The 11,031-nt window shown below is 39.1% G+C and overlaps 1 non-coding gene across 1 annotated transcript; it reads right to left on the reverse strand.

Moving 5' to 3' along the window:
* Positions 1 to 715: 715 nt before the first annotated feature.
* Positions 716 to 823, reverse strand: LOC130972376 (small nucleolar RNA R71). The gene has a single exon (XR_009083558.1). It is a non-coding gene; the product is annotated as a small nucleolar RNA R71 (small nucleolar RNA).
* Between the last annotated feature and the right edge of the window lie 10,208 nt (positions 824 to 11,031).

Here is an 11,031-nt window from a genome sequence, read left to right on the forward strand (position 1 = left end):
CTTCTATTTATTTATTTATCTACTAACACCTCTCTTCTACTCAAGAATTCGAACTCACTCTTCCCCCTGTGTTTGGATTCTTACCTTTTTCTCCTTTTATTCTCTTATTCTTCTACTCACATAAAGGAATCTCTATACTGTGACATAGAGGATTCTTCTTCTTTATCTGTTCTCTTCTTTTTCATATGAGCAGGAGCAGGGACAAGAACTTTCTTGTTGAAGTAGATCCGGAACCTGAAAGGACTCTGAAGAGGAAACTAAGAGAAGCTAAATTACAACAATCCAGAGACAACCTTACAAAAATTTTCGAAAAGGAAGAGGAGATGGCAGCCGAAAATAATAATGCAAGGAGGATGCTTGGTGATTATACTACACCTACTTCCAAGTTTGATGGAAGAAGCATCTCAATCCCTGCCTTTGGAGTAAAAAATTTTGAGCTGAAGTCTCAACTAGTTGCTCTAATGCAACAGAACTGCAAGTTTCATGGACTTCCATCAGAAGATTCCTATCAGTTTTAACTAAGTTTTTGTAGATCTGTGAGACTGTTAAGACTAATGGAGTAGATCCTGAAGTCTACATGCTCATGCTTTTCCCTTTTGCTGTAAGAGACAGAGCTAGAATATGGTTGGACTCACAACCTAAAGATAGCCTGGACTCTTGGGATAAGCTGGTCACGGCCTTCTTGGCTAAGTTCTTTCCTCCTCAAAAGCTGAGCAAGCTTAGAGTGGATGTTTAGACCTTCAAACAAAAAGATGGTGAATCCCTCTATGAAGCTTGGGAAAGATACAAGCAGATGACCAAAAGGTGTCCTTCTGACATGCTTTCAGAGTGGACCATTTTGGATATATTCTATTATGGTCTATCTGAGTTCTCTAAGATGTCACTGGACCATTCTACAGGTGGATCCATTCACCTAAAGAAAATGCCTACAGAAGCTCAAGAACTCATTGACATGGTTGCAAATAACCAATTCATGTACACTTCTGAGAGGAATTCTGTGAGTAATGGGACGCCTCAGAGGAAGGGAGTTCTTGAAATTGATGCTCTGAATGTCATATTGGCTCAGAACAAAATGTTGACTCAGCAAGTCAACATGATTTCTCAGAGTCTGAATGGATGGTAAAATGCATCCAACAGTACTAAAGAGGCATCTTCTGAAGAAGAAGCTTATGATCCTGAGAACCCTGCAATGGCAGAGATGAATTACATGGGTGAACCCTACGGGAACACCTATAATTCTTTATAGAGAAATCATCCAAACTTCTCATGGAAGGATCAACAAAAGCCCCAACAAGGCTTTAATAATGGTGGAAGAAATAGGCTTAGCAATAACAAGCCTTTTCCATCATCTTCTCAACAACAGACAGAGCATTCTGAGCAGAGCTCCACTAGCTTAGCAAACATAGTCTCTGATCTGTCTAAGGCCACTTTAAGTTTCATGAGTGAAACAAGGTCATCCATCAGAAATTTGGAGGCACAAGTGGGCCAGATGAGTAAAAAATCACTTGAAACTCCTCCTAGTACTCTCCCAAGCAATACTGAAGAGAATCCAAAAAGAGAGTGCAAGGCCATTGACATAATCAAAATGGCCGAACCTAGAGAGGAAGGGGAGGACGTGAATCCCAATGAGGAAGACCTCATGGGACGTCTCTGATGAGCGGATAATTTATACGCTTTTTGGCATTGTTTTTATATAGTTTTTAGTAAGTTTGAGCTACTTTTAGGGATGTTTTCCTTAGTTTTTATGTTAAATTCACATTTCTGGACTTTACTATGAGTTTGTGTGTTTTTCTGTGATTTCAGGTAAATTCTGACTGAAATTGAGGGATTTGAGCAAAACTCTGAAAAAGGCTGACAAAAGGACTGCTGATGCTGTTGGAATCTGACCTCCCTGCACTCGAAATGGATTTTCTGGAGCTACAGAACTCCAATTGGCGCGCTCTCAACGGCGTTGGAAAGTAGACATCCAGGGCTTTCCAGAAATATATAATAGTCTATACTTTATTCGAAGAATGACGACGTAACTTGGCGTTGAACGCCAAGTACACGCTACTGTCTGGAGTTAAACGCCAGAAAAACGTCATGATCCGGAGTTGAACGCCCAAAACACGTCATAACTCGGAGTTCAACTCCAAGAGAAGCCTTAGCTCGTGTATTGATCAAGCTCAGCCCAAGCATACACCAAGTGGGCCCCGGAAGTGGATTTATGCATCAATTACTTACTCATGTAAACCCTAGGAGCTAGTTTATTATAAATAGGATGATTTACTAATGTATTAGACATCTTTGGTCTCAGTTTTGTTTTATTCTTCATCCTAAGAGACTATTGATCACGTTTTAGGGGGCTGGCCATTCGGCCATGCCTGGACCTCTTTCACTTATGTATTTTCAACGGTGGAGTTTCTGCACACCATAGATTAAGGGTGTGGAGCTCTGCTGTACCTCAAAGATTAATGAAGTCTATTTCTTTTATTCGAATTCCTCTCTTATTCTTATTCCAAGATATCATTCGTACCAAGAACATGATGAATGTGATGATTAAATAACCATCATTCTCATTCTCACTTATGAACGCGCGTGATTGACAACCACTTCCGTTCTACATGCAACAGAGCTTGAATGTGTATCTCTTAGATTCCCCAACAGAATCTTCGTGGTATAAGCTAGATAGATGGCGGCATTTATGAGGATCCGGAAAGTCTCACCTTGTCTGTGGTATTCCGAGTAGGATCCTGGGAATCCGGAAAGTCCAACCTTGTCTGTGGTGTTCCGAGTAGGATTCCGGTAATGAATGACTGTGACGTGCTTCAAACCTGTAACCTGCTGGGCGTTAGTGACAGACGCAAAAGAGGGATTCTATTCCAGTAGGGGAGGAACCAACCGGTGATTAGCCGTACTGTGACAGAGTGCGTGAGCATTAGTTTTCACTGCGAGGATGGGATGTAGTTATCAACCATGGGTGATGCCTCCAGACTGGTTAGCTGTGCGAGTGACAGCCGCATAGGATATTTCCCCGTGAGGATGAAAGTAGCCACAGTTGATGGTGAACCCCTATACAAAGCTTGCCATGGAAAGGAGTAAGAAGGATTGAGTAGAAGCAGTGGGAGAGCAGGCGTCCGAGAGCTCTACAGCATCTCCATTCCGCTTATCTGAAATTCCTACCAATGAATCTGCATAAGTATTTCTATCCCTTTTATTATTCCTTTTTATTTACAATCCAATAATCACAATTACCTTTTTAATCTGCCTAACTGAGATTTGCAAGGTGACCATAGCTTGCTTCATACCAACAATCTCTGTGGATTCGACCCTTACTCACGTAAGGTTATTACTTGGACGACCCAGTACACTTGCTGGTTAGTTGAACGAAGTTGTGAATTCAAGTAAAGAAAATAAACAGTGCCCTAAGAGTATATACATTCAAAATCCAAGAAACATAGATCACAATTTCGTCCACCAAGTTTTTGGCGCCGTTGCCGGGGATTGTTCGAGTATGGACAACTGACGGTTCATCTTGTTCCTCAGATTAGGTAATTTTCTTTTCAAAAATCTTTTTCAAAAATTTTTCTTTTATTTTTCGTTTTTCAAACTTTATTTTCGAAAATAATTAATAAAAATCCAAAAAAATTAGAAAATCATAAAAATCAAAAATATTTTGTGTTTCTTGTTTGAGTCTTGAGTCAATTTTTAGTTTGGTGTCAATTGCATGCTTTTAAAAAATTTTCTTGCATTTTTCGAAAATTCCATGCATTCATAGTGTTCTTCATGATCTTCCAGTTGTTCTTGACAAGTCTTCTTGTTTGATCTTGATGATTTCTTGTTTTGTATTGTTTATTGTTTTTCATGTGCATTTTTGCATTCATATTTTTCATGCATTAAAGATTTCTAAGTTTGGTGTCTTGCATGTTTTCTTTGCATCAAAAATTTTTCAAAATTATGTTCTTGATGTTCATCATGATCTTCAAAGTGTTCTTGGTGTTCATCTTGACATTCATAGCATTCTTGCATGCATTCATTGTTTTGATCTAAAAATTTCATGCATTGAGTATTTTTGTTGTTTTTCTCTCTCATCCTTAAAAATTCAAAAATCAAAAAAATATCTTTTCCTTATTTCCCTCCAAAATTTCGAAATTTTGGGTTGACTTGGTCAAAAATTTTCAAAATTAGTTGTTTCTTACAAGTCAAGTCAAAATTTCAATTTTAAAAATCCTATCTTTTCAAAATCTTTTTCAAAAATCATATCTTTTTCATTTTTTTCTATTTTCCGAAAATTTCAAAAATCTTTTTCAAATTATTTTCAAATCTTTTTCTTATCTTTATATGTAATTTTCGAAAATTCACTAATAATTAATGTGATTGGTTCAAAAATTTGAAGTTTGTTACTTTCTTGTTAAGAAAGGTTCAATCTTTAAGTTCTAGAATCTTATCTTGTAGTTTCTTGTTAGTGAAGTAAGTAATTTCAAAATTTTTGAATTAAATCTTTTTATCTTTTATCTTATCTTTTTCAAAAATTTTATCTTTTTCAAAAAATTTTATCTTTTTCAAAATTTGATTTCAAAATACCTTGTCTAACTTACTATCTTCTTATCTTTTTCAAATTTGATTTCAAATCTTTTTCAATTAACTAACTAACTTTTTGTTTGTTTCTTATCTTTTTCAAAACCACCTAACTACCTTTCCCTCTCTAATTTTCGAAAATATCTCTTCCCTTTTTCAAAAATTCTTTTTAATTAATTAATTGTTTCATGTTTTAATTTTAATTGCAACTTATTTCTAATTTTCGAAAATCACTAACTCCTTTTTAAAATTATTTTCGAATTTTCTCTTCTCTTTTCTTCTTCTATTTAATTATTTAATTACTAACACTTCTCACCACCTCTCTTCCTCCAAGAATCCGAATCCCCCTCTTCATTCTTGTACCCCTTTCTTTTTCTACTAACGCAAAGGAATCTCTATACTGTGACATAGAGTATTCCTCTTCTTTTCTTGTTTTCTTCTCTTTCATATGAGCAGGAACAGGGATAAAGGCACTCTTGTTGAAACTGATCCAGAACCTGAAAGGACTCTAAAGAAAAAAATTAAGAGAAGCCAAATATAATTATTCTAAAGGTAACCTGTCAGAAACATTAGAACAAGAGAAGGAGATGGCCGAAAATAATAATAATGCAAGGAGAATGCTTGGTGACTTCACTAAGCCAACGTCCAAGTTTGATGGAAGAAGCATCTCCATTCCTGCCATTGGAGCCAATAACTTTGAGCTTAAGCCTCAACTAGTTGCTTTAATGCAACAAAACTGCAAGTTTTATGGACTTCCATCTGAAGATCCTTATCAGTTTTTAACTGAGTTCTTGCAGATCTGTGAGACTGTAAAGACAAATGGAGTTGATCCTGAAGTCTACAGACTCTTGCTTTTCCCTTTTGCTGTAAGAGACAGAGCTAGAGTATGGTTGGATTCACAACCCAAGGATAGCTTGGACTCATGGGATAAGCTTGTCACTGCATTCTTGGATAAATTCTTTCCTCCTCAAAAGCTGAGCAAGCTGAGAGTGGATGTTCAAACCTTCAAACAAAAAGATGGTGAATCCCTCTATGAAGCTTGGAAAAGATATAAGCAGCTGACCAAAAGATGTCCATCTGACATGTTTTCAGAGTGGACCATATTAGATATATTCTATTATGGTCTCTCTGAATTTTCGAAAATGTCATTGGACCATTCTGCAGGTGGATCTATTCACCTGAAGAAAATGCTTGAAGAGGCTCAAGAACTCATTGACATGGTTGCAAACAACCAGTTCATGTATACTTCTGAGAGGAATTCCGTGAATAATGGGGTACCTCAGAAGAAAGGAGTTCTTGAAATTGATGCTCTGAATGCCATACTGACTCAGAACAAAATGTTGACTCAACAGGTCAACATAATTTCTCAAAATCTGAATGGGTTGCAACATGCATCTAACAGTACTAGAGAGGTAGCTTCTGAAGAAGCTTATGATCCTGAGAACCCTGCCATGGCAGAGGTTAATTACATGGGTGAACCTTATGGAAACACCTATAACTCATCATGGAGAAATCATCCAAATTTCTCATGGAAGGATCAGCAAAAGCCTCAACAAGGCTTTAACAATGGTGGACGCAATAGGCTGAACAATAGTAAGCCATATCCATCATCTTCTCAGCAATAGACAGAGAACTCTGAACAAAACAATTCTAATTTAGCCAATATAGTCTCTGATCTGTCAAAAGCCACTTTCAGTTTCATGAATGAAACAAGATCCTCCATTAGGAATCTGGAGGCACAAGTGGGCCAGCTGAGTAAGAAAGTAATTGAAACTCCTCCCAGTACTCTCCCAAGCAATACAGAAGAAAATCCAAAAGGAGAGTGCAAGGCCATTGATGTGATCAAAGTGGCCGAATGCACAAAGGAGGAGGAGGACGAAAATCCCAGTGAGGAAGACCTCCTGGGACGTTCCTCAAGCAAGAAGGAGTTTCCTATTAAGGATCCAGAGGAATCTGAGGCTCATCTAGAGACCATAGAGATTCCATTAAATCTCCTTCTGCCATTCATGAGCTCTGAAGAATATTCATCCTCTGAAGAGGATGAAGATGTGACTGGAGAGCAAGTTGCTCAATATTTAGGAGCTATCATGAAGCTGAATGCCAAGCTGTTTGGTAATGAGACTTGGGAAAGTGAACCTCCCTTGCTCATTAGTGAACTAGATACTTGGATTCAGAGAACTCTACCTCAAAAGAAGCAAGATCCTGGCAAGTTCTTAATACCTTGCACCATTGGCACCATGAGCTTTGAAAAAGCTCTATGTGATCTGGGGTCAGGGATAAATCTTATGCCACTCTCTGTAATGGAGAAGCTGGGGATCATTGAGGTACAACCTGCCTTGTTCTCATTACAATTGGCAGACAAGTCTATAAGACAAGCTTATGGATTAGTAGAGGACGTGCTAGTAAAGGTTGAAGGCCTTTACATCCCTACTGATTTCATAATCCTAGACACTAGGAAGGAAGATGATGAATGCATCATCCTAGGAAGACCTTTCCTAGCCACAGCAGGAGCTGTGATAGATGTCAACAGAGGTGAGTTAGTCCTTCAATTGAATGGGGACTACCTTGTGTTTAAGACACATGGCCATCCCTCTGTGACAAAAGAGAGTAAGCATGAAGAGCTTCTCTCAGTTCAAGGTCAAGAAGAGCCCACACAGTCAAACTCTAAGTTTGGTGTTGTGAGGCCACAACCAAACTCTAAGTTTGGTGTTCAAACCCCATATCCAAACTCTAAGTTTGGTGTTGGGAATACCACACTTAAGTTGACCTGATCATCTTGTGGCTCCATGAGAGCCACTGTCAAGCTATTGACATTAAAGAAGCGCTTGTTGGGAGGCAACCCAATTTTATTTATCTAATTTTATTTTATTTTGTTTCTTTGTTATTTTTGTGTTTTATTAGGTACATGATCATGAGGAGTCACGAAAAAATCAAAAAAATTAAAAACAGAGTCAAAAACAGAAGAAAAAAATTTTTCACCCTGGAGGACGCACGGGCTGGCGTTCAACGCCCAGAAGGTGCATCTGGCCGGCGTTCAACGCCAGAACAGAGCACCATTCTGGCGCTGAACGCCAGAAACAAGCAACAACCTGGCGTTAAACGCCAGGATGGTGCACAGAGAGGACAAACTGGCGCTGAACGCCAGGAACAAGCATGAAACTGGCGTTCAACGCCAGAAACATGCATTACATGGGCGTTGAACGCCCAGAACGTGCACCAATGGGCGTTTGAACGCCAGAATGATGCATGAAGGCATTTTACATGCCTATTTGGTGCAAGGATGGAATTCCTTGACACCTCAGGATCTGTGGACCCCCCACAGGATCACCTCAGGATCTGTGAACCTCACATGATCCCCACCTACCTCGCCCTCTCTCTCTCCCCATTCATGGTCATCCCTTATGTTTTTCATTCACCACTCACCCTTTCCCATAAACCCCACTCACCTTCAAAATTCAAAATTCTTTCCCACCCAATCCCACCCATATAGCCGAATCCATCTCCCCTCACTCACCTCCATTTTTCTTCTTCTTCTTCTTTTCTTCTTTCTTCTTCTCTTGCTCGAGGGCGAGCAATTTTTTAAGTTTGGTGTGGTAAAAGCATAGCTTTTTTGCTTTTCCATTACCATTAATGGCACCTAAGGCCAGAGAAACCTCAAAGGGAAGACAAAAAGCTTCCACCTCTGAGTCATGGGAGATGGAAAGACTCACAAAGCCATCATAGCTCAGGGGTAGAACATGTGGCTGCAAATCAAGAGATCCCTGAGATACCTCAGGGGATAAGTTATCCTCCACACAAATATTGGAAGCAACTAAAGGGTGGAACATCATGAGCACTCCATCATTCTCCAAGAAATAAGAGAAGATCAAAGAGCAATGAGGGAAGAGCAACAAAGGCAAGGAAGGGACATAGAAGAGTTGAAGAACATCATTGGTCCTTCAAGAAGAAGACGCCACTAAAGGTGGATTCATTCCTTGTTCTTTATTTCTTTCTGTTTCGGTTTTTAATTATTGTGTTTATCTATGTTTTGTGTCTTCATTTCATGATCATTAGTATGTAACCATGCCTTAAAGCTATGAATAAAATCCATTAGTCCTTCACCTCTCTTAAAAGAAAAATGTTTTAATTCAAAAGAACAAGAAGTACATAATTTTCGAAATTATTATTGAATTTAGTTTAATTATATTGATGTGGTGACAATGCTTTTGTTTTCTGAATGAATGAATGAACAGTGCATATGTCTTTTGATCTTGTTGTTTATGAGTGTTTAAAATTGTTGGTTCTTGAAAGAATGATGAACAAAGAGAAATGTTATTGATGATCTGAAAAACATCATGAAATTGATTCTTGAAGCAAGAAAAAGCAGTGAAAAAAAAATGGCGAAAATTTTAAAGCAAGGATCCAAGGCTTTGAGCATCACTGGATAGGAGGGCCCAAGGAAAATAAATCCAGGCCTAAGCGGCTAAATCAAGCTGTCCCTAACCATGTGCTTGTGTCATGAAGGTCCAAGTGAAAAGCTTGAGACTGAATGGTTAAAGTCGTGATCTAAAGCTAAAGAGTGTGCTTAAGAGCTCTGGACACCACTAACTGGGGACTTTAGCAAAGCTAAGTCACAATCTGAAAAGGTTCACCCAGTTATGTGTCTGTGGCATTTGTGTATCCGGTGGTAATACTGGAAGACAAAGTGCTTAGGGCCACAGCCAAGACTCATAAGTAGCTGTGTTCAAGAATCAACATGCTTAACTAAGAAAGTCAATAACACTATCCCAAATTCTAAGTTCCCCCAGAGACGCCAATACCTCTAAACTACAAAGGAAAAAGTGAGATGCCAAAACTGTTCAGAAGCAAAAAGCTACAAGTCCCGCTCATGTAATTAGATGAATATTCATTAATATTTTGGACCTTATAGTATATTCTCTTCTTTTTATCCTATTTGATTTTCAGTTGCTTGGGGACAAGCAACAATTTAAGTTTGGTGTTGTGATGAGCGGATAATTTATACGCTTTTTGGCATTGTTTTTATATAGTTTTTAGTAAGTTTGAGCTACTTTTAGGGATGTTTTCCTTAGTTTTTATGTTAAATTCACATTTCTGGACTTTACTATGAGTTTGTGTGTTTTTCTGTGATTTCAGGTAAATTCTGACTGAAATTGAGGGATTTGAGCAAAACTCTGAAAAAGGCTGACAAAAGGACTGCTGATGCTGTTGGAATCTGACCTCCCTGCACTCGAAATGGATTTTCTGGAGCTACAGAACTCCAATTGGCGCGCTCTCAACGGCGTTGGAAAGTAGACATCCAGGGCTTTCCAGCAATATATAATAGTCCATAGTTTATTCGAAGAATGACGACGTAACTTGGCATTGAACGCCAAGTACACGCTACTGTCTGGAGTTAAACGCCAGAAAAACGTCATGATCCGGAGTTGAACGCCCAAAACACGTCATAACTCGGAGTTCAACTCCAAGAGAAGCCTTAGCTCGTGTATTGATCAAGCTCAGCCCAAGCATACACCAAGTGGGCCCCGGAAGTGGATTTATGCATCAATTACTTACTCATGTAAACCCTAGGAGCTAGTTTATTATAAATAGGATGATTTACTAATGTATTAGACATCTTTGGTCTCAGTTTTGTTTTATTCTTCATCCTAAGAGACTATTGATCACGTTTTAGGGGGCTGGCCATTCGGCCATGCCTGGACCTCTTTCACTTATGTATTTTCAACGGTGGAGTTTCTGCACACCATAGATTAAGGGTGTGGAGCTCTGCTGTACCTCAAAGATTAATGAAGTTCTATTTTCTTTTATTCGAATTCCTCTCTTATTCTTATTCCAAGATATTCATTCGTATCCAAGAACATGATGAATGTGATGATTAAATAACCATCATTCTCATTCTCACTTATGAACGCGCGTGATTGACAACCACTTCCGTTCTACATGCAACAGAGCTTGAATGTGTATCTCTTAGATTCCCCAACAGAATCTTCGTGGTATAAGCTAGATAGATGGCGGCATTTATGAGGATCCGGAAAGTCTCACCTTGTCTGTGGTATTCCGAGTAGGATCCTGGGAATCCGGAAAGTCCAACCTTGTCTGTGGTGTTCCGAGTAGGATTCCGGTAATGAATGACTGTGACGTGCTTCAAACCTGTAACCTGCTGGACGTTAGTGACAGACGCAAAAGAGGGATTCTATTCCAGTAGGGGAGGGAACCAACCGGTGATTAGCCGTACTGTGACAGAGTGCGTGAGCATTAGTTTTCACTGCGAGGATGGGATGTAGTTATCAACCATAGGTGATGCCTCCAGACTGGTTAGCTGTGCGAGTGACAGCCGTATAGGATATTTCCCCGTGAGGATGAAAGTAGCCACAGTTGATGGTGAACCCCTATACAAAGCTTGCCATGGAAAGGAGTAAGAAGGATTGAGTAGAAGCAGTGGGAGAGCAGGCGTCCGAGAGCTCTACAGCATCTCCA

The sequence above is a fragment of the Arachis stenosperma genome, chromosome 3 (assembly GCF_014773155.1).
Source record: "Arachis stenosperma cultivar V10309 chromosome 3, arast.V10309.gnm1.PFL2, whole genome shotgun sequence".
NCBI classification, from domain to species: domain Eukaryota; kingdom Viridiplantae; phylum Streptophyta; class Magnoliopsida; order Fabales; family Fabaceae; genus Arachis; species Arachis stenosperma.